Source organism: Herpailurus yagouaroundi, unplaced genomic scaffold (genome assembly GCF_014898765.1).
Source record: "Herpailurus yagouaroundi ecotype Mexico unplaced genomic scaffold, PumYag 190, whole genome shotgun sequence".
In the NCBI taxonomy this organism is placed as follows: Eukaryota; Metazoa; Chordata; class Mammalia; order Carnivora; family Felidae; genus Herpailurus; species Herpailurus yagouaroundi.
In genome coordinates, this window is record NW_024412421.1 from 17,350,282 (window position 1) to 17,373,440 (window position 23,159).

General features: G+C 39.8%; 1 long non-coding RNA gene across 4 annotated transcripts in view; it reads left to right on the forward strand.

Annotated features, from left to right (window-relative positions):
- Positions 1-23,159, forward strand: part of LOC121045395 (uncharacterized) — a 467,047-nt gene that overhangs the window by 182,106 nt on the left and 261,782 nt on the right. The gene's annotated exons all lie outside the window — the stretch shown is intronic.

Genomic DNA, 23,159 nt, shown 5'->3' on the forward strand with positions numbered 1-23,159 from the left:
TTGGGAAAATGGCATTCAAATTCTGACCCATTAACAAAGTGATTATGAATTATCTGCATTTCACTGTTTCTTCATCTGCCAAGTTGGGTTTAGGCAACTTCATTTCCATTCAAGGTCTTTTTTTTTTTGGCTCAAACACTCACTTTATGGCTAATAAGCAATTACTAATACACAGGAGAATGGACTGAAGTGCACATGAACTTGGGTGAAGTCTTGCAGACAAGCAGAATCGTTATCAGTATGCTTAATATGCTTTAAGCAAGAGAAGAATTCTAAGTTCCAAAGTATGTGCCCATCTGCCCCATGCCCCATGACATCTGTCAGTGATGTTTACTGCCCAACAGAAATGACAAAATTCAAATGAAGTCTAGCAGGGATCACAAAGAACAAGTCAGTTTTAACCAAGCTCCATGTCTTGTCTAACAGACTGGTCTGCTGTGACAAGGATTCAATAGACAGTGCTGAATTCCAGTGAGGCTGTGTAGTAGTCCCTTGTGACAGTCTTATCTGTAACTGAAAGGTGGTTAGGTAGAATAGAATCCAATCCAATAACCATTCAAATGGTACTGGTTAACAGAACACTGTCAATCTGAGTGATATTTCTGAACTTTTGTCTCAGGGTTGCAACCTCCACCCTATCTTGTCCACGTCAGTGATTTATTTATTTATTTGTGGGGGCATAATAGTATTTATTTATTTATTAATATGAAATTTATTTTCAAATTGGTTTCCATACAACATCCCAACAGGTGCCCTCCTCAATGCCCATCACCCACTTTCCCTTCTGTCCCACCCCCCATCAACCCTCAGTTTATTCTCAGTTTTTTAAGAGTCTCTTATGGTTTGGCTCCCTCCCTCTCTAACTTTTTTTTTCCTTCCCCTCCTCCATGGTCTTCTGTTAAGTTTCTCAGGATCCACATAAGAGTGAAAACATATGGTATCTGTCTCTCTCTGTATGACTCATTTCACTTAGCATAACACTCTCCACTTCCATCCACGTAGCTACAAAAGGCCATATTTCATTCTTTCTCATTGCCACATAGTACTCCATTATGTATATAAACCACAATTTCTTTTTCCGTTCATCACTTGATGGACATTTAGGCTCTTTCCATACTTTGGCTATTGTTGAAAGTGCTGCTATAAACATTGGGGTACAAGTGCCCCTATGCATCAGCACTCCTGTATCCCTTGAGTAAATTCCTAGCAGTGCTATTGCTGAGTCATAGGGTAGATCTATTTTTAGTTTTTTGAGGACCCTCCACACTATTTTCCAGAGTGGCTGCACCAGTTTGCATTCCCACCAACAGTGCAAGAGGGTTCCTGTTTCTTCACATCCTCGCCAGCATCTATAGTCTCCTGATTTGTTCATTTTAGCCACTCTGACCAGTGTGAGGTGGTATCTCAGTGTGGTTTTGATTTGTATTTCCCTGATGATGAGTGATGTTGAGCATTTTTTTCATGTGTCGGTTGGCCATCTGGATGTCTTCTTTAGAGAAATGTCTATTCATGTTTTCTGCCCATTTCTTCACTGGATTATTTGTTTTTCAGGGGTGGAGTCTGGTGAGTTCTTTATAGATTTTGGATACTAGCCCTCTGTTTGATACGTCATTTGCAAATATCTTTTCCCATTCTGTCGGTTGCCTTTTAGTTTTGCTGATTGTTTCCTTTGCAGTGCAGAAGCTTTTTATCTTCATGAGGTCCCAGTAGTTCATTTTGCTTTTAATTCCCTTGCCTTTGGAGATGTGTCAAGTAAGAAATTGCTGCAGCTGAGGTCAGAGAGGTTTTTTCCTGTTTTCTCCTCTAGGGTTTTGATAGTTTCCTGTCTCACATTCAGGTCCTTTATCCATTTTGAGTTTATTTTTTGTGAATGGTGTAAGAAAATCGTCTAGTTTCATTCTTCTGCATGTTGCTGTCCAGTTCTCCCAGCACCATTTGTTAAAGAGACTGTCTTTTCTTCCATTGGGTATTCTTTCCTGCTTTGTCAAAGATTAGTTGGACCCCGAATAGCCAAAGTAATATTGAAGAAGAAGACCAAGGTGGGAGGCATCATAATTCCAGACTTTAACCTCTACTACAGAGCTGTAATCATCAAGACAGCATGGTATTGGCACAAAAACAGACACATAGACTGATGGAATAGAATAGAGACTCCAGAATTGGACCCACAAAAGTATGGCCATTCAGGGTCTTTACATACACATGTGGCACACACACATATAAAGAAACATAAACGTGTATGTATAGATAACCACATACAAATATACACCCAGATACACATATAAACATGTATACATACATGCCCTTACATTTACAAACGCTTGTTCTCCACTATCAATATCAGTACTGTTATTGACTGAATGGGTGAGTTTTTATCTAACCTTCTCATATCATTTTTAGCAGGACTTAGCCCAGGGGTAAGGCAAGCTAATATGGTGCTGTCAGAGCACCCAGTGGGTACCCAGAATTAAGAGTGAGGGTGGGGAGCATCATAGGAAATCTTTGAGGAGGTGAGTTCCATATGCGTTGAGACCCACATGTCTTTGCATTTTTCCTAAGTAAGCATTGCTACATTTACTCTCAGAAGGGGGTGTTCAAAAAGATTCGGAAGTGCTAGGTTCTGCTTCTGTGTCTTCCACTGTCTTCCTTTGTGACCTTGTGTAAATCACTTTCCTTCCTGGACTGGGTAGAGACTTCCAGTCTTAGCCAAGATGAAGTAAGCTCATTATATCCCCTCCAACTGATTATAACTGAAATTCAAAACCTGAATGCAAAAAGCAACTGCCTGAAGTCTCCGAAAAGTAAAACCTTGTAGGTTGATTGGGGAGGGAAGTGAGAATTTGAAGAACGAGCAGTATGGAAGAGGGATTCTTTTCTTCTTTTATCTCCCAGCATTGACCTAAGGACAGAAGAGTACAGCCAAGTATGGACAGCAAAAACTCAGATAATTCTCTCTAGTTAGAAGAGAGATCACTATAAACCAGAGAGTATGGGGTCACACTGTAAGTCAGAGAGCCACCTTTTTTTTCTTTCTTATTGTAGTGGACATACAATGTTACATTAGTTTCAGATGTACAGTTCAGTGATTTGATGAGTCTTTATGTTATGAAGGCCACATTTTGCCCATCCTTTTTTCCTCAGTTTTTCAGAGATATCATTGACATATAATATAAATAAGTTTAAGGTATATACATTATATATATATATATATATATATATATATATGTAATGTGATGATTCGATACATATGTGTGTGTGTATATGTGTGTATACACACACACACACACACACACACATATATATATATGTATGTATTGCAAAATAATAATTACCACAGTAAGGTTAAACACCTCCATCCCCTCACACAATTACCATTTTTATTGTGATGATACTATTTAAGATTTACTCTCTTGAAAACTTGCAAGTATATACTTTTTCTCCCCCTTTTCTCTCTCCTGGCTATGCCCAGAGGCCAGCTTGTGTGGCTACATGGTGGTAGCAGAAGTGCAGAGGTGCGGGCAGTTAAACCCTGTGAGGAAAACCCATCTCTGTGGTCAGATAATGTGAGCTGTGAAGAGCATATGTGTGAGAGGAAGCCAAACTGTTTATTATTTTTCTCTCACTACTTTGTTGAAAGGGTACCCCCGGCTATGTGAAAATGGCCAAGAACAAATAAACTCTGAGAAAAAGCACTTGTTTTTTTCTTGGTCAGAGCAATAGGAACAGGGAAAGGGGCTCTTGAGAGCTGGAGGGTATAAGGGAATCATGGAGAAAAGAGGGCTGGAAAAGGAGATCTCCTAACTCTGTGTATGTGCATCAGAAATTCCGAGCTCACCCTGAAAGGCACATGTACAGAAGAGACCCAAGAAAGCCTAGAAGAGGCTTTGAGAATTGAACTAGAATATCAACTACAATCCACATTTGGTGAGGGTATATGGCCACACTTACTTCTTAGTGGTGCATGTGTAGATGACATACATCCAAAGACCATAGCAAAGCCTGGAACCTCTGCACGCAGAAGACAGCACTTGTGACCTGTACCCCAGCCAAGTCTGCCACAAGCAAAATAACATCAATGTTCTCCAGAAGTTATAATTTCAGAGTCTCACAACATATTTAACTTGTCCAGGATACAATTTGAGATGAGTTACATAAAAGGAACCAGAAAATTGTGACTACTTCTCAAAATAGGCATTGGTGCACTATAGTCCATGGGCCAAATCTGCCCTGACACCCATTCTAGTATGACTTATAAAGTCAGAAGAGATTTTATATATATGTAAACATTTGAAAAAAGAATCAGAAGAATATTTGAAAACGTGAACATAGTATGTAATTCACATTTTAGTGTCCATCAATAAAGTTTTATTGGAATATAGCTGTACTAATTTCTCTATTGTCTATGCTGGCTTTCATGCTACAGTGTTAGATGAGCCATTGCAACAGAAATCATATGGCTAAGCCACAAAAGCCTGAAATAATTAGTATCTGATCCTTACAGAAAAAAAAAAAAAAAAGTTGGCTCCTGCTAAGGGAAAACACAATCGAAACAAGTAGCATTTAAATTTTTTTTTTAATTTTTATTTATTTTTGAGAGAAAGAGACAGAGTATGGGCAGGGGAGGAGCAGAGAGAGACGGGGACACACAGTCTGAATCAGGTTCCAGGCTCTGAGCACAGAGCTAGACACGGGGCTTGAACTCACAAATCGCAAGATCATGACACGAACTGAAGTTTTGATGCTTAACCAACTGAGCCACTGAGGTGCCCCCGATTTTTGAGATAGTCTACATATTGGAATTATCAGGCGAAGGCTTTAATGAAGATATTACTATGGTCAAAAAGGTAAGGATTAGTACTCTCGAAATGAATTGAAAGAGAGAGAAGAGAGAGAAACTATAAAAACAAAACCAAATGGAAATCTTAAAACTGAAAAAAATACATCTGACATTAGAAATTCACTAGATGGACTCAATAGCACAACTGAGACAACAGAGGAAATGTCAGTGAACCTAAAGATATGTCAATAAAATTATGCAAATTGAAAAACATGGAGGAAAAGATTGGGAAGGGGGGAAACAGAGTTCCTGAAACCTATGAGACAATACAGAAAGATCTGATACTTATGCCATTGATGTCCCTGAAAAAAAGGAGAAAGAGATTGGGTACAGGAAAAAAATATTTGAGGGGCACCCCTCAGGAGAAACCTGAGGGGTTTCTCAGTCGGTTAAGTGTCCACCTCTTGATCTAGCTCAGGTCATGATCTCATGGTTTGTGAGATCGAGCCCCGCATCTGTCTAAACTGACAAGGTGGATGGAACCGTTTGGGATCCTCTGTCTCCCTCTCTCTCTACCCCTCCTGTGCTCTCTCTCCTTCTCTTTCTCTATTTTTCTCTATCAAAATCTATAAATAAACTGAAAAATATTTGAAGATATAATGCTGAAAATTTCCCAATTTTGGTGAAAGATATAAATTTATAGGTTCAAGAAGCTCAGGAAAGTCCAAATGAGATAAAGTCAAAATTATGCCCAGAAACATCATAATGAAACCCATGAAAACAAAAAGAAAAGGAAGGGGTAGTAGCAAATAGTTATAAAAAACCTCAGTAGAGTCTACATTAAACTGATAAAGAGGTCAGTTACAGAAAGATAAATATGAAATAAACATGGAACTTTGTGGTTATAAGAAACAGTAAGTACTGTGGCACTCTCAATGTTTTCTCACACATGCTGTTTTTATCTGATTAAAATGAAGGCTGAAGGATTGAACAACATGGCCAAAGTAACTCTTAAGCAAGTGTTTTCAAAAAAGTAAGACCAAAAGACCAAAATAAAGGAAGGAAAGAAGGGAGGGAGGGAGGGAGGGAGGGAAGGAGGAAGTAAATAAAGAAAAGAAAGAAAAAAATAGTGATCTGTGCTGAGTGGGTGGAGTTAATAAGGATCATAACAGTAACTCTGATTACCATATGTTTTTCCTTAGGGAAGAAAACAAAATGGTGATTTTTTTATGAAATGAAGTATTTTAGGGCACCTAGGTGGCTCAATAATTAAGCATCTGACTTTGGCTTATGTCATGATCTCACTGTTCATGAGTTCTAGTCCCTCATTGGGTAAGCTAGAGCCCTGCCTCAGGTGAACATGAGCCCTGCTTCTCTCTCTCTCTCTCTTTTCCTGTCTCTCTCTCTCTCTCTCTCTCTCTCTCTCTCTCTCTCACACACACACACACACACACACACACACACACACACACACAAATGAAGTATTTTAGGAGAAAGCAATGCTCACTGAAGAATCTCAGTTGGGAGTTTGGGACATCCAGGTTTCTATTGGGTGGTGGTAGAGATTACAGAGATGCAGCAAATGCTTGAACGTGAAGGTGGAAAGGATCCGGGGAGATATTTTGCTTACTTGGAGATATTTGCTGAAGTCATGTTTAAAAGGTCAGGGGAGCAGGGGCAGTGCTTTATTTTACACAGGGCAAAACCTTGGAAAACTCAATCACAAAAGATAACTCATTTCTGTGCCAAAAAAATTAGATGAATTATCTGTTGATATTATGTAGACAGAAAAAGAAAAGTGACACAGTAGATTCTTGGCTACACTCACAAATGCTTTGGCAGAGTGTAGACATGGCTTCTCTTTCTCCTGCTTCACTTCTTCCTTCTTCTCCTTCTCCTCCTCTTCCTCCTCCTCATCTCTGTCCTACTTCCTTATGTCTCTTTCAAACCCCCCCCACACACTCCTGAATGAGGATCCAAATTCCAACAGGCCCTACTCCCTCTCTTGAAGATATATTGAAGAAGCTCTTAAAAGTACTGTTTAGGACCTAAACCTTTGGGCTTAAGATAATGAAACAAACAGAGGAGAAATTCTATTTGGAAAAAGTGTTCTGAGACCCTGAGATTCATTCTAACATGTAGAGGGTTGAAATCTTGTCAAAGTTTCTGGCTATGGGTCAAGATACAGAGACTCAATTAACTTCCAAATAACACCCAGAGTAATTTATCTAATTTCTAAGACATATCCAACAATACTGGCACTTATTGATAAGACTACCCTCCAATGCTAGTGAGGAACACTAGCAGCCAGATCAGCATTAAAAACCATGGGTGCAACAAGATGGGCATCATCAGCCACCAGAATCACATCTTCCACCTGAGATGTCAGGTGACCAACACCACTCTGAGCAGGGAGAGCAAAGGTAGAATGAATGGTAACTAGAGGACATCTTTGAATTCGGCCTAATAGAGTGCCCCAGGATTCTGAGAATTCTTCCGGGACAGTGGACGGGACTTGAGATCCTTGAGACCCCTGAGATGGACGTCACACAAACTACCATTTGTAGCCCTGTTGTAAATCATAGACATATCCTTTATGCTGCTGGGGTCTAGAAAAGGAAGGATCATATCTATGTCAGTGTTCCTTGCGAAGAATAACTAAAACAATATACTTTATGGAACATGAAGATATTTTTCACAAGACCAGCATTTCAGAATAACCCCTGCAACCTCTGCTGCTTTCTGAGCCTAGGCTGATCTGGTCTAATCTTTCTGCATCTGACATTTTCCTTTGTTCTGTCTTTTTTGTCTGCAGACTCAATATTAAAAAAAATGTTGTTTTAAAAAATGAAATGGATGGCTGACATCTAAAGGAAAGACTCCAGGGGTTTTCTTGCAAAGGACAATAGAGGCCCAAGGATTGTTTTGAAAGATCCGCTGCTTGGGCCCTTCAGGACACCAGTTGGGAAGGGGAGAGGTGATATAAACTGATTAGAATTCGGCAAGAGGAAAAAAATTCCTGGCAGATAGTCAGATACATTCTATTTGTATAGACTTGGCTAAAAAGTACTGTTTCTCCAGTTTCATTCACATCTCCAATTTTGTTTTATTTATTATTATTATTATTACCTTTATTATTATTATTATTATCATTATCATTATCATTATTGCTGCAGAGAGTTGAGCTGCAAAGACTTGCCTTGAGTAATAGTGATAAGCCTATAACAAGACACTCCTCCAGGTGACTTCTAGTGAGAAGAGCCTGTATAATTGTTCTATTGACGTATTTTGAGAGATGTGACTCTGAAAAATAAACACATCTAAAAATTATTGGGCATGATTGCTTGCCAATTAGATGTTAATTCGTTCTAAATGGGGCGATCAGCTTCCAAGGAAGTTTGCACAAGCACAGTGCCATTTCCTTGGCTTTGTGCTCAGTATTGATTAAGGAGGGCGGAGCTCAATGCCCTTAAGTGAAGACAGATTCAGGACTCTTGCAGCAGCAGTTGGGAATGAAGAGGCCCCAGTGGGAAGGGGAAAGGGAGGAGTCTAGGAACCCATCGGTGAATCTGCAACATGTCCACAGGCGGCAAGGCTGGTGATGAGTGGAGGGGAAATAGGAATCCTGTGTTAAGTCCCAACTCATAAAAATGTGAACAGCAGTTCTTTTTGTAAAATAAATGAGGTGCCAAGGCTCTCATCTTAATAAATTATGAAATGCTTCCCTCTGTCCACCTCTCCTCATACCCTCCTTCCATTCTTTATTCCTGTTAACTTGCAAGCTTGTTTCTGCCAGAGGAATCAGGAGAGATGGGAATGTTAATTTGCAAAAGGCTACTCTGTGCACATTGTTTGTAAGCTCTGGTGTGTTGGTGAGCTGAACGGGTGTGCATAGCACAAGTAACCTTCTAGAGCCTGGTGGGCATCACTGGTGGGAATATTTCAGAGGCTTAATTCATCTCAGTAGCAGGTTTTTGTTTTTGTTTTTTTTACATTAATAATTGGAGTCACAAATCCTGACTTCTTTCTTTTCAATTTAAACCAATCTACTGAGTATTAATGAGCTACTACTCTGTGTCAAGTAATAGTTGCTGCTAAAAGACAAGCAAATAAAGCAGAGTGTGCTCTCAAGAAATGTAGTCTAAGAGAGAAGACAAACATACAGACAGATATTGTCAGACCAAGTGATAAGTATAGACCTGAAAGCATTGCTAGTCACAGAAAAGAGAAAAATTAACTATATATAGTGATGAGATTACTCAGGGAAGGCTTTTTTAAATGTTTAAATTTGGGGGCTTCTGGGTGGCTAAGTCAGTTGAGCATCCAGCTTCAGCTCAGGTCATGATCTCCCAGTTCGTGGGTTCGAGCCCTGCATCGGGCTCTGTGACAGCTCAGAGCCTGGAGCCTGCTTTGGATTCTGTGTCTCCCTCTCTCTGCCCCTCCCCTGCTCATTTTATCTCTCTCTCTCTCTCTCTCTCTCTCTCTCTCTCTCTCTTTCAAAAATAAATAGAACTTTAAAAATTTTTAAATGCTTAAATTTTGAGCTCATTTTTGAAGAAGCTAATAAAATGAGTTTACGTTTTGAACAAGGAGAACGGTATGGCATTCTAGGAAGCCACATTTGCAAGGCATGGTAGGAAATGTTTGGTGTTATAAAAATCTAAGTCATTTGGTATTGATGGAGCATCCTAGTTGTGTGTAAGCAAGTGAGGAAGCGCAGCTCCGCAGAAAGCCAGCAGCCAGCAGTGTCTTCTCCAAAGAGAGAAGAAACAGTGGTGGTGTTTGGTGAACTGCATCCTCAGCTAGCAGTGGGGGCAGAAGCTCAACACAGCCTTCAGTTCCATCTCGGAAATTATCAAAGGCTAAGAACCAAGGTGGGTAAAGAAATTGTCAAATGCCAGAACTTCTGTTACTTTCCCATGTATGTCAGTCCCTGTTTGTTTCCTTAAAACAGTCATCAGTGAAACCTTCAAAAAGAATATGGGTCTTGGGGCACTTGGGTGGCTCAGACTTTAAGCGGCCAACTCTTGATTTCAGCTCAGGTCATGATCTCACGGTTGTGAGCCTTGCGGGAGGCTCCATGCTGAGTATGAAGCCTGCTTAAGATTCTCTCTCTCCCTCTCCTCCTGCCCCTCCTCCACTTGCTCTCTTTCTCTCAGTAAATAAATAAATAAATAAATAAATAAATAAATAAATAAATAAAAGTAAAATAAAATAAAATAAAAAGAATATAGATCTCCAACCTTTTTTTTTTCTTCAAAAGAAGGAAACAATAAAGGAATTGGGGAGAGACTACACAGATTGAGGTATAGATGTCCCTAGGGAAGAATGGGTCAGTGCAGCTACAGAAAACAGTCTGCAGGCAGGCTCTAATGGTGAAACTAAATCAGAGAGAGAATAAAGGTTGGAGTGTAGGAAACATTTTATGAATCTGAGAAAAGGCCCGGTGTTGAGGGACTGAAGTGTTCTCAAGGAAGGGTATTTTCTCTCACATATAATTGGGCCAAAGCATGCCTCTTTTAGTTGGAAGAAGAGGTCTCCTACCCCCAGGAAAGGACATGAGGATGGAGCCAGTATTCCATCTCAAAGTCTGGAAGCATTAATGGGCATGTGATTCTCTGCTCTTGGTGATAAACATTCCTGACTTGGGAATCTTAGATTGTGTGCATCTGTTCATTTTGATAGCTAGGAACATTAGCCATTTTGGAAGCAAAGTAAAATATACAACTTATTTTTTGGAAGACAAAGTGAATCTCTCAGAAATGGAAAAAAAGGAACACCAAATACAACACCAAAACATATACTCAGAATCACTGGATTGGATCCTGGAGACAAGATACAGTGCAGAGGTCAAAATCTAAATGATGCTCAAGGAATTGAATCCTCTCCAGCATCTCCCTCAAAAATGGAGTCAATAGAGTATGGCAGGTTCATGTAGAGGATGGAGAGATGGAATGCTTTGTCTGCAAATGGAGATAACAATACTGTATCACATGGGAATCTATTTACTGAAAATGTCTTCCTTCTCAAATACCTGACATCCAGTCCAGTAACTTCTCCATATGTATACCCTCTGAGTAACAGCTGAACAATGTACAATGGCTAATGGGCTCCCTAGGGGTGTGAGATGGGAGTATCAGATTCATGAAATCGGTCTCTATTTAAACTCACAGTGTTGGAACTAATTATTTGATTTCAGTAACATGTTGTGGAGGTGTGGGATGTTGGATGTATGTTTAATGGTGACTACATGTAGGAGATGGTACAAAGGACCCAATATGGAGATTCAGATTCTTATCTCTTCTTCACATTAACATCGACATGTAGGCACATTACTAGACTGATAGATGAAGAAACAGGTTGAGCAATTTGTTCAAGTTCCCACTGCTGCTAAGTGGGAAAAGAAAAATAATAATCAGTACTATGTCTTCTCAAAAATCATGCTCTTTTCAACAAATGGTGCTGGGGCAACTGGATATCCATATGCAGAAGAATCAAGTGAAACCCCTGCTTCACACCATGCACAAAAGTTAACCTAAAATGGATCATAGCTTTAATGTAAGAGCTAAAAGTATAAACATCTTAGAAGAAAACATAAAAGTTTCATTACCTTGAGTTTAGCCATGGTTTCCTAGATATGATACTAAAACACAAGTGACAAAAGAATAAAAAGTAAATAAATAGGATGACATCAAAGTAAATATTTTTTTGTACTGCAAAAGATACCATTGAGTGAAAAGACAACTATGACTCAATAATAAAAAGACAGCCCAATGAAAAGTTGGACAAAGGAGTTGAATAGACATTTGTCCAAAAAGGTATATAAGTGACAAGCAACCACATGAAAAGATGTTCCACATTCTTATTTATGAGGGAAATGGAAATCAAAATCACACTGAAACACCATTTTAGACCACTAGGATAGCTAAAACCATAAGGATAGACAGTAATAAGTTGGCAAAAATGTGGAAAAATTAGAACCCTCATAAAATCTTGGTGGGAATGCAAAATGGTGCAGTCACTTTGGGAAATAGTTTGAAAGTTCCTCAAAGTACCAAACATAGAGTTGCCATATGACCCAGCAATTCCACTTTTAGGTGTATACCTAAAAGAACTGAGAACATATATCCATACAATATAAGTAAAACCTTATGCATAGAGCAGTGTTATTTATAATTGTCAAAAAGTGTAAATAACTCCAATGTCTATCAATGGATGATGAAATAAATAAAATGTGGTATATCCATACAATGGACTATTATTTGACAATAAAAAGTAATGGAATACTGACACACGTGACAACAAGGATTAATCTTAAAAACATCCTAAGACCCCGTCACAGAATACCAAACATTGCATGATCCCATTTATCTGAAGTGTCTAGAATAGGCTACTCAATAGAGACAGAAAGTAGACTAGTGCTTGTCTAGCAATGGGGATTAGGAGCAGAATGGGGAGTACTGCTAATGGGTATGGGGTTTCCTTTCAGAGAATACAAATGCTTTAAGATTAGATTGTGGTCATTCACAGGGTTGCACAACCCTTTGAATTTACTAAGAACATTAAATTTTATACTTTAAATGGTTCATGTATGACAAGTGAATTATACTTCAATAAAACTGTTTAAAAGTATAAGTAAGCAAAAATAAGCAAATAATAAAAAAAGGAAAACAAACACATAACACTCATGCTGTTTTGCTCTATAGCATTTAAACAGTACAGTGTGCTCCTGGAGGTGCTCAGGATTCACACACCTAGATCTTAGTTCTATCACTCATTATCTCTGTGGCTTTTGGAAGTTCATCTCTCTGCAAGCCTCAGTTTTTTTTTTTTTTTCATCTGTAAAGTATAAATAGCAGTGACCATCTCATGAGATTGTTATGAGGATTACATGAGATAATGTATGTTAAGATGCTTAACACAGTGCCTGATATGCCTAAATTCTTTGTTACTTTTTTTTCCTGCATTCTTCTTCCATTTTGCAAAAGAGATCCAGGCTTAGTCACTAGGGCCATTTTCTAACACCTACCAACAAGGCTCCTACCTAAACGGCAGCCCGGGTGTTTTATGACTGTTTATTGGTACTTTGTGTTGGCACAAGTGTGACCCTTGGTGAAACAGCTGAAAATAGTGGGAAGAGCATGGACCTACTCAGGATACAAATAGGTTCAAGATCTGATTCTACCCTGATAGCCCATCAACTTATCTCTTCAGGCTTCAGTTTTATTTGTTGATAAATGACTCAGTAGTGTCTGCCTGGACAGGTTTTTGTGAGGGTTAAATGTCATGACCTGTGGTAATGCAGAGAACACCAAGCACAGTACTTGTCACTGAACAGATGCTCAAGCGATATGAGCTCCCTTCTCTTCCCTTTGCTTTCTTGCATTCAGCCTCAATAAAATGAAATGATCTAATAAGAGAACAAGAATACACCTGATATGAAGGAGTGAAAAACCCACCTTGGCTGATGGTGTTCTCTGCCAAAAAAGATCTTACCTGGAGCTTCCTAAATGACTCCAATTAAGAGGTATTTTTGAAGGCACACACATGTATGATGTTTTTATTCCCTTTCTCTTCAGTGATCAGGTTAGAGAGAAAGAAATAGACAGACTACTTCAATTTCACATAGAATTTCATGAAAAATTTAAAACTCTAACCACTCCTGCTCCCCAAATTGGCATTTATTAGAGTTATGAAGAGAGTTTGCAAGCAAGAACTACATCAAAAAATATGCACAGGGCTCTTGGAGAGTTACTTTCTGCAAGTGATGATGTCTTACTGTCAGTCTTTGAAAGAAATATCAAAAAGGTAATGTGAGCTGAAGCTTAAGATTTCTCAATATGTCCATTTGAGTTACAAAGGATTTTTATGCTCCATTTCAGACATTATTTAAACATTGTTATTCCTGCAAACATGCCACACAGAGATAAGGTTTTGCTCTGAACCACATCGAAATGCAGATTGGTCTAGAAAGTCAGTTTCAAAGTGCCTTCTTGGAGGTAACTGTTTATTAAGCCTTGGAGGAATTTCAATTGCAAACCCTTAGTGGAAGAAGGGGGAGTAGTAAGATTTGTAATATTCTCCTTAATCATGTGATTTGCACAACACTGGTACAGTTATAATCTAAATAAAGTTCCTGGAGCCATCAGGGCATTATGCTGTAGCTGCTTCATTTAATCTAATGGTCCACATTTAGGTAATTTCCATGCATTTTAATCTATTTAATGATCACCTTTCTTGGGTGATTTACAGCAGCTGGATGTCTGGGGCTCTGGTACCCAGGAGCCATGCACTGCACAATAGACTGGGAGAAAGTGCTACTGGAAAATGCATGTTTTGTGTAGATCTGCCTTCACTAAACACCACGATAATATTTGCTGAGGATGTCACTCTGCCTCTCAAGATTTGGCAATGGGCATTATATAGACACCCAAAGGACAGAGTTGGCTGTAGGTTACTTTGCCCAATAATATAGAATATATTGAAATACGGGACCTTTTAGTGGAACAGATGGACAAGTACTTACTGATCATTTCCCTAGAACTCAGTCTCCTAGGATGTCTTATGGAAGATGATTATGTATAGTAGCTCCCACACTGTGCCAGACTTGGGTGTGCTGTATTTGCTTATTCAAGACTGAGAGAAGTCCATCCAAAGGAGGATATATTTTTATTTGTTTGTATAATCAACGGTTCCCAAACTGAACTACTCATAGAAATTATTGTACCTTGTTACCCCTTTTAACATCATGCAGAACATACTTCAGGAGAGAGAACCTCAGTCTATACTCAATATCCATTTTTCTTGGGAAAAATAAAACATAAATATGCAGACAGAAACATCTGGGCTTTCATCTGGCATGTACAAGCACTGAGATCTCACATCATAAGCTGTTTCAGCAATCAGAGCCTTTTGAAAAGTGAGGATGATAACAGCTACCTTGTAGGAGAACTGTGGAGTTTAAGTGGGAAGGTATATGGAAAATGATTAGAGAAGAATCCGGCGCATAGTAGGCCATAGTAGCTCCTTTCTTCTCTTCACTGTAGGTCTTGTAGTCTCTAAGAAGCTGAAATACAACCATTGGTTCCTGTTTTGTAGCATCTTAGAATTTTTTTCAAATGAAAGTCTGGTCTTTGTTTTAAATGACCCTCTGCACAGATATTTCAGGAAACCAATAATGGAGATTTTTACCTTACATGAGCACTTACTACATGTTAAATATTGCACATTATCATACATCATTTAATCATTGGAGCACTCCCATGAAGGGAGCATTTCAAATGAGAAAACTAAGTCTGCTGGATGATTGTGACTGTCTGAAATCAATCAGTGCTGGAGAAGAGGGAAATAAACCCAGTATTATCTCATTCAAAAGAACTCGTTATTGATAACCACTAGATTGTTAGTTATCACAAAGAACTTGTTCTTTGTCTTGCCATTAGGGAATCAATGACCAGTCATGAGGGTCTTGAAGAGAGAGAAGGAGGAAAGAAGACAAGTAGGTAGATAATTAAAAGGCACAATTCACAGAGCCAGTATGTGAATGAGACTCAGGATGGTTGGGCTGTGTTTGACAGCCAGAGAGGCCCTCAGGTGGTTCTGTTATGTCATTGGCAGAATTCTGCAAAATATTGTGAATTTGTCAGAGCCTGGCAGATGACATGCCTCATTAGCCCATGTAAAGTTCAAAGTGACTAATATAGATTAAAATACTGTTCCATTTGCCAAGCTTTTGTCTATCAAGTATGTACAAGAAATGGTAGAGATTCCCCTAGACTTCCATCCCAATGACCTCAAATGGCCTTGTCATTTCTCTAGGAGTTCGTGGGCCATAGTTTAGACTTCTGGGAAGCACTATCAGTAAAGGTAAGAGAGTTACAAGAGCTTAATTAACTCTGAAGCTGTTGAAGGTGATGAGGACATAATGTTTTGGTGGCATAAGTTTGAAATTGAGAATGATTTTGAGTAGATAAAGAAAATCCTTTCAGGACCCTGAGTTCAAATAATTTTGAAAAGTGATGAAGTAGTTATCTTTGAATATTTAGAGTTGTGTCTTATTAAATGGGCAAGAAATTTATACTTCTGAACATCTTTATCCATGTCTGTAACAGTTAGGAAACAATCTGGAGAACTTCTTTGCACAAATATAACTATGTTTATTTTATTTATTTAATTAATTAACTTATGTTCATTAAAGTTTTATCTGTCATGTACTTAATAATGCATGGAACTGGGATGGAAAAGGAGATATTGAGATGAAGGAGACCTGGACTTCTATGATCTAGAGCTCACTGAAAGAAAGAGATGAGCTCTAAGTATAGACTATTTGTGTTGGGAGACTAGAGAGGGCAAGAATTAATTTTCATAGAGGAAGACACTTTCAATTAAAAGAGTATTTCCTAAAGGAGGGGATATTTAAGTTAAATGTTGAGGAAGGGTGGGGTTTTGACTGGGAGATGGTGGGCAAAAAGAACCCAAAGCAGAGGGAGCCTTGACAGCGAAGCCAAGAAGGTGTGAGGTAGCTTGATGTGCTCCTTGAAGTATAGCCAGCTTGGGATGCTCAAAGCCATACTCCAGATGGGCGCATAATGTGAGCTGAAACTGCTGGGTGAGGAGGGACCTGGTCCTCGAAGGCTTTGATGGCCATGTCTAGAACTTCAGACATTATCCAAGTGAGGACCAGAAAGCCACAGAACAACTTCAGCAAGGCAAGAAGGAATGCACAGTACACAGAAAACCACCTCAGTATCTCTATGGGGAAGCCTCTGTGATTAAGTAAACCATCTCATGAGGTTGATAGACATCACAGAATGGTCACAAAGGTTCCCTCAGGCATCCAGATAGATATGCAGCCATCCTCGCTGAAAACCTGTCCTGTAGGAAGGGCTTAGTCCCTCCATTCAGTAAGGGACAAAATCCTCCTGTGTAAGCTTCACTCAACATCTCATGTCCTTTAGTAGAGTTTTGAATCCCACTGCATAAAATAGCATGGTTTAGGCAAACTTTGATTTCTTCATATTTTACATGGTATATTTTATATAGTCAGAAGTTAAAGATTAAAAGAAGCATCAAAGATAATTTAATTTGTTCTTTCAGCTGATGCTTGAATCACTCTTGTCACAGGTTGTTCAGGCTCTGAATATGTATAGTGATAAGGAACTGACTATTGGACCCAGTAAAAGAACTAATCAGGCCAGTGGGGACAAAGGGAAGACTGGAACAGAGCAGGGGGCAAGTGGGTATTCAGCTCTTAGGTGACTGGATGCAGGGCAAGTATGCCCAGGTAGTGAGTGACTATTGCACTTGGAGCTTGGGAAACTTGTGGAAATCTCAGTGTATCAGGGAGGGTTGTGTCTACACCACAGGAGCCGCATTCTGAGAAGTCAGCGTCCACATCCCTGGGATTCAGGTGCAGAAGCTGGAAAGTAATGAAGTCAGATTAAGTATTAGGACAAATAGGCTGGTTGAATCAAGATATCTGAAGGTCCAGACTGAGAGTGGAGGACTATGGCTGCATGTTGATGGCAGGTGGAGATCGCAAGCACAGGATTGGTTTAGCAAAAGCCTAGGAGAAAGAGCATCAAGTGTGAGAATCTGCAAGACTGGTTTATGACAGAAGTCTGTAGAGTGAAGGTGTAAGACTTAAAGAAGCAGGTGAGCCTAGACAGAGCTTAGAGGAATCCAGCACAGGAAGGAGTATTTGGGACCAGGTAGAACTTCATTCCCATTTTCATATGTGGCCGATTGTGATGAGTGGCCGATTGTGCAATGCCGTGTGCCAGGTACTGCTGCCACAGCAGTGAGCAGGACCAGGCTTCACCTCCACGAGCTTGGGTGGGGGGGGGGGTACCTTGCCTACTAATAGCACCTATGGATGATATTGGCAACATGCAGTCTTGGTTTCACTTTAACCCCCCTGGAGAATTCTTTCAATGTGGAGGGTCCTCTCATTTCCTGCTGCTGCTTCACTTTTGAACGTATTATATATGCTGGGCAAAACTAAGTTGTCTGACAACACGAAGAAATGGCATTTTAGCGGGGGTGGGCAGGTAGGCTTATGTGCGCTGCAGCGAGGGTAAGGGGCAAAGGATGTCCTTGAACTGATCTTTGTAGGAAATTGCAAAATGAAAAACAAAGGACAGATTTTCAAACTAGATTTCCTCTCTGAGAGAACATCCTGAGACATCGCTATTAGTCATAGATACATAATTTAAGGGTTCAAAAGAAGTGTCAGAAAACAATTTTCATGCCAATTTTTCAAACTCAAAATGGAGGGATGAAAAATATGGAAGGCACTGAGGTCGTGGACATGCATATTTTTCAGGCTTAATGCCCTGATGTAGCAATTATAAAAATCTGGTAATTGGGCAGTTACTTTGTCAAGATACCTGACTGGTTAAATCAATTTGGCAGGTGAGGGTCTGTGAGCTTGGTGTTGAGCATTAACTCATTAAATAAGATTTTTTCAGGCATATTTAACACAGGAACACGAGATTCTTGTGTCGCTTATAGGAAAACTTCATGAAAGAAAACCTCAGAGAAAACCAAGATTAATTTAAATCAACTTAAATTCTCTCTCTCTTCCCCCTCCTCTCCCCACCTCCACCCCCCACACGCACAATACATCAACACACACACTATTAGGAGAACTATTTTAGCTTTACTGGAATAGCTAGTCATTGAAATCAGGACCACGATGAAACACAAAGTGTAATAGCTTATTTGTAGGTAGAAGGAATCTAAAAAGACAATGAATGTCCAGCTGTAGGTATCCACTTGAATAGTGAGCACTTTACCCTCAACACCTCTCAAACTAAGCCCACATTCTCCTAACACAACTCTTGTCACTTCATGTTTTCCCAATCTTGTAAATAGTACTAACATCCACATAGCAGATCAGAGATCTGGGTATCATCCTTTATACCTTTCCCTTTCTCCTCTCTTTTCAAAGCAATGTCTATGTTCTGTACAGTCCAGTTCCTGACATGGACTTCTGAGTCTGTCTACACCTGTCACCACTCATGACCAAGGTACCATTATCACTCAGACTGTCGCTACAATTATCAGCTACTGCGTTTCCTTCTTGTTCTCCCTTATTTTCAAATCCTCACACTATAGCTGCCCAATGAGCCTTTTTTTTTAATTTTTTTTTTCAACGTTTATTTATTTTTGGGACAGAGAGAGACAGAGCATGAACGGGGGAGGGGCAGAGAGAGAGGGAGACACAGAATCAGAAACAGGCTCCAGGCTCTGAGCCATCAGCCCAGAGCCCGACGCGGGGCTCGAACTCACGGACCGCGAGATCGTGACCTGGCTGAAGTCGGATGCTTAACCGACTGCGCCACCCAGGCGCCCCACCAATGAGCCTTTTTAAATGTAAACTTGATCATGTCCCCCACCTGGCCCTATTGCTTAAAAACACTTAGTAACTTCCCATTACTCTTAAGAAAACAACCAAAATACTTAATGGACCTACATATCCCTTCATAATAAGACACTAACTTATCTCTAGACTTAGTGAGGCCTCTCTTTTCTTCCTACCTGCATTAGTACCCATTCTCCCTGTAAATCCTTTGATTTCCGTGGTCCTCTGTCTTTAAGGCCGCCCCACGTGTCTTTCCCATTGCATGGAATGCTCCTATTCATTCCTTAAAGTTCAAAGTGATTTCTGTATACTTAGAAATCAAAATTATGTCTATAGGAAGTTTTCCCAGAAGCCCTAGTCTAAAGCAAGCTCCTATTATAAGCCTCCTTTTATCATTTTTGTTGAAATTATTTAATTACTGTTTACCATGCTATGACTGTAAGTTCCATTCATTCAAGAAAAGATGTGTCCTCTTAACCAGTGCATCCTCAGAGCCTGAAGCAGCATCTCAAACTGAGTACTAAAAAGGCATTTGTAAAATGGGCCAATGAATTCTTTGTGTGGCCTTTGATCTCTTGGAATCACAGTGGATTGTACCCATAAATCAGATGGACTCAAGGTAAATGTGAGTTTCTGAGCCTGGATCCTAAAGATCAACTTTCCAATTGTAGATAGAAGAAAAGAAACTGAAGATTCTGGCTGAATATAGACATAATTAAAATGAATTGTTGCTGGTATAGCTGCTAAAGAAGTGATTTTTGTTCTTGGCATTTGTAAAGAGAAGTAGGCTATCCAGAACAAGAAATGTGGCACTTCTGTTCCATTATGCACTGACTGAAATATTTCAGTCATATCTGAGATCTTACACATTTGAACAGTCCAGAGGTTGGAGAAGAGGATGCTGAGGGGGGCTGGAAACCATGGAAACCATGAGGTATTGTTGAAGTTGATGGGGAAATACTTGGGAACTCTGTTCAAAAATCTGGAGAATGCTCATGCTTGTAATGAAAGTGTCCTAAGTGTCCTAAAAGAGAAAAGGAGGCATGAGCCTCTGCGTGAATTTTGGATGGAGCCAGATGATGACTCTCTCTATAGGAGAACAGTTTTGAGTAAACTTCCTGAAATGTTAAAATGGGCTGTGCCCAAAACCAAAAGAACACTCTAGGAATCAGTATTGTCAGGTGGTAGAGTGGGCAAACCTAGAAATTTGTGAGGTTTCTGCCACTTGGTCTAACCAATGTAGACTGCCTGTCCACATAATGCTCACATTCCAGGCTTGTTGGGGATCAGCAGTATGGGGGCACTAGTGTCCTATTTCACTGGCATTTATTTGGGAAGACAGTATGTTTCTGGACTTTTGCTGGACTCGTTCACAAATGTGGACTGATCTGTACCACACCACAGCTCCATAAAGTAGATATCTATCTCTATAGTCCCTATGTAGTAGAGGACGAAAGGGAGATTTAGCAAAGTTAGGGGACATCTTCAGAATAGCAGGGATGGCAAATGAGCATTCTCAGGTCCATTTTTTCTTTTTATTTCACGATCCTATGCCACTTTTTCAGAATGATACTTCAAGGCCCTTAGGACTTATCTTCTCCAATTCTACATACTGGGCTTGACAGCAAACATGGCCAGCACAACTGAGAAACCTAACCGCAGTGAAAATCCATTTTCACAATTGCACCAAAAAATAAGGGTCTTCAGACTGGGCCATTTCTAATCACCAAATGTAGCTGATATTGCAGAGAATGAAAAATAAGTAATAGTGGCAGAATATTTGTGATATACAGGATGGCATTCTAATTTAATATTGTATTCATGTTTCTAAGAGGTAACAGTACCAGATTTGGCAACTAGGGAGGTTGTGACTCAAGTCATTGAAGGGGAAACCTGGAAAATCATGATCAAACCTTCATTATGCTCATAATTAGGCTAAAAATAAGAGCATACGGCAGCTATGGGAACACGTGCACTGCAGATATTGGATTTCCAGTAGATAAAGTTGAAGCAGAATGAGTATGTGAAGTCATATTATTGTAGGTGGAAACAGGGAAGAAATAGATGGAGTTAATAACTTAATGCATCTGAAAAAGTAGGGAAGCTTTGCAGTGATAAATAGAAGTATAAGTAGAAGAAAATAAATGAATAAATAAAGCAAAGAATAAATGGCCAATAATGCCAGATACTAAAATCCTAACCCGCCACCAAACATAATAAAAATACGGGAATGGATATGTAAGAAATAAAAAAGGCAGGAATGGAATGCATATGGCAAAAATGAGGATAAGAAATATCTTGGAACTGTGTAAGAAATCTCTAATTATTTGGTGAGAGACATGTAGCTCATAAAACCCTATGAAATTAGAGTGCAATAGGGTAGCCCCCAAGGCATTGATTAGACATTCAGAGCAACCTGAGAGAGTGCCATAATATAGCAGAAAAAGAATGGAGATGTTATAGTATAGAGAATTTTTTTCTTCCTGCAGGATGAGAAATGGAGAGGGGTATTTGAAAGAACAGAGATGGATTTTGGGACTATGCTATTGGGGTTAGAACGCTAGCACTCCAATGTGAGGAAGGTGTGTGCCTTTTGCCAATTTTCCTAACCTCTGTAACCTCAGGATTTCCTTTGCTGAGTGGGAATACTAATGCTCACTGTGGTGTCCTGTTGTGAGCATCAGATATGAAAACTGTGTCTAAATGGCCTGCCAAACAGCTCCCCACACAAAAGCTATTTTGATTGCAAAGTAGGGTGGTGTAATGGAAAGAGCCATTACAAAAGTGAACTTAAAGGGAAGGGAGGAAATTCACTTTGGTTGAGCCCTTGTGGTGTTCTGGACAGGTACAAATGAATTCTTTTAAGCCTCGCAGTAACTCTATGACAGTGACACTAATGTCCCCAAATTTCAGAAGAGCAGAAGGAAGTGTAGAATGCTTAAGTGAAATGTCTTTGGTCTCTCCACTAATAATTGGTAAATCTGGAAATCAAGCCCCAGTACCTGAACATGAAAGTCCTGTTCTTTGCGTCATGCCAGCCAATTAAAATGGACGAACCATTTTCATCTGTCTGGTTCAGATGCCTGAAGGCTGTGACCCAACTTTAACTATTTGGAGTCCCATGTTCTTCTCTTAAATTTGAAGAGCTTTGTTTTTACCTCCAGTCCATTCAGTGGGGAAAGACCTTCAATTCATAAGGTGTCTTGGGGGTCTATGAAGTTGAAAAACGACCCCAGCTCCAGCTTCTCCATCCCACTAAATATGCCAGGGGCAGAAGGTACCAGGAGGAGTTTTCAAGACTTCAGACACCATGTCAGCAGAGGAGGGAAGCAAAAGACTAGAATAAAGAGCCCTGAGCAGGCTCCAGTGCCCCGTAGTCTATCCCGTTCAGCGAAGAGATCTTTAATTTAGCTAGAGGACTTCTGCCCCAGAAGGACATGGGCGGCCCTTAGAAATGTATTCTCAGCAAGGGAGGTGTCAGAATGGATTCACGAGAGGCATTCATGCCTCACAAATCACCCTGAATATTTCATGTACATTAAAAAATTAGTAGACAAAACTGGAGCGGTGGTGTATAATTTACCTAGGCTTGTGAGATGTTTTGATATGGAGCAGGGCGGAAGATTTATCTGTGGGCGCATGAAGCTGCACTTGGAACAAAATGCATGGGTCCTGCGTTAGTGCCCATCAGAGAGGGTAGCAGAAAGAGCCGCATTGTGGTGAAGCAGTAAATACGGGCTCAGCAAAGGGAAATATTATCTTCATTTTTCTTTATTTTCTGCAGAGTGGATTGGTGAGTTTCTGCTCTCTGAAGGACGAGATAGCATTGCCCCTGTATGAATGAGTTTAAAAGGCATAAACAAGGGAGTCTGATGGCCTAATTTGGAGGGGTCCAGCGGGAATCTGCCTCCTTGTAGATAATGAGATCGTATTTGGAATAGATATGCCACCAAGTGAGAAAATGAATTTAATAGAAATATCACTGCTATTTACAACTAAAGGAACATTGGTGAAATA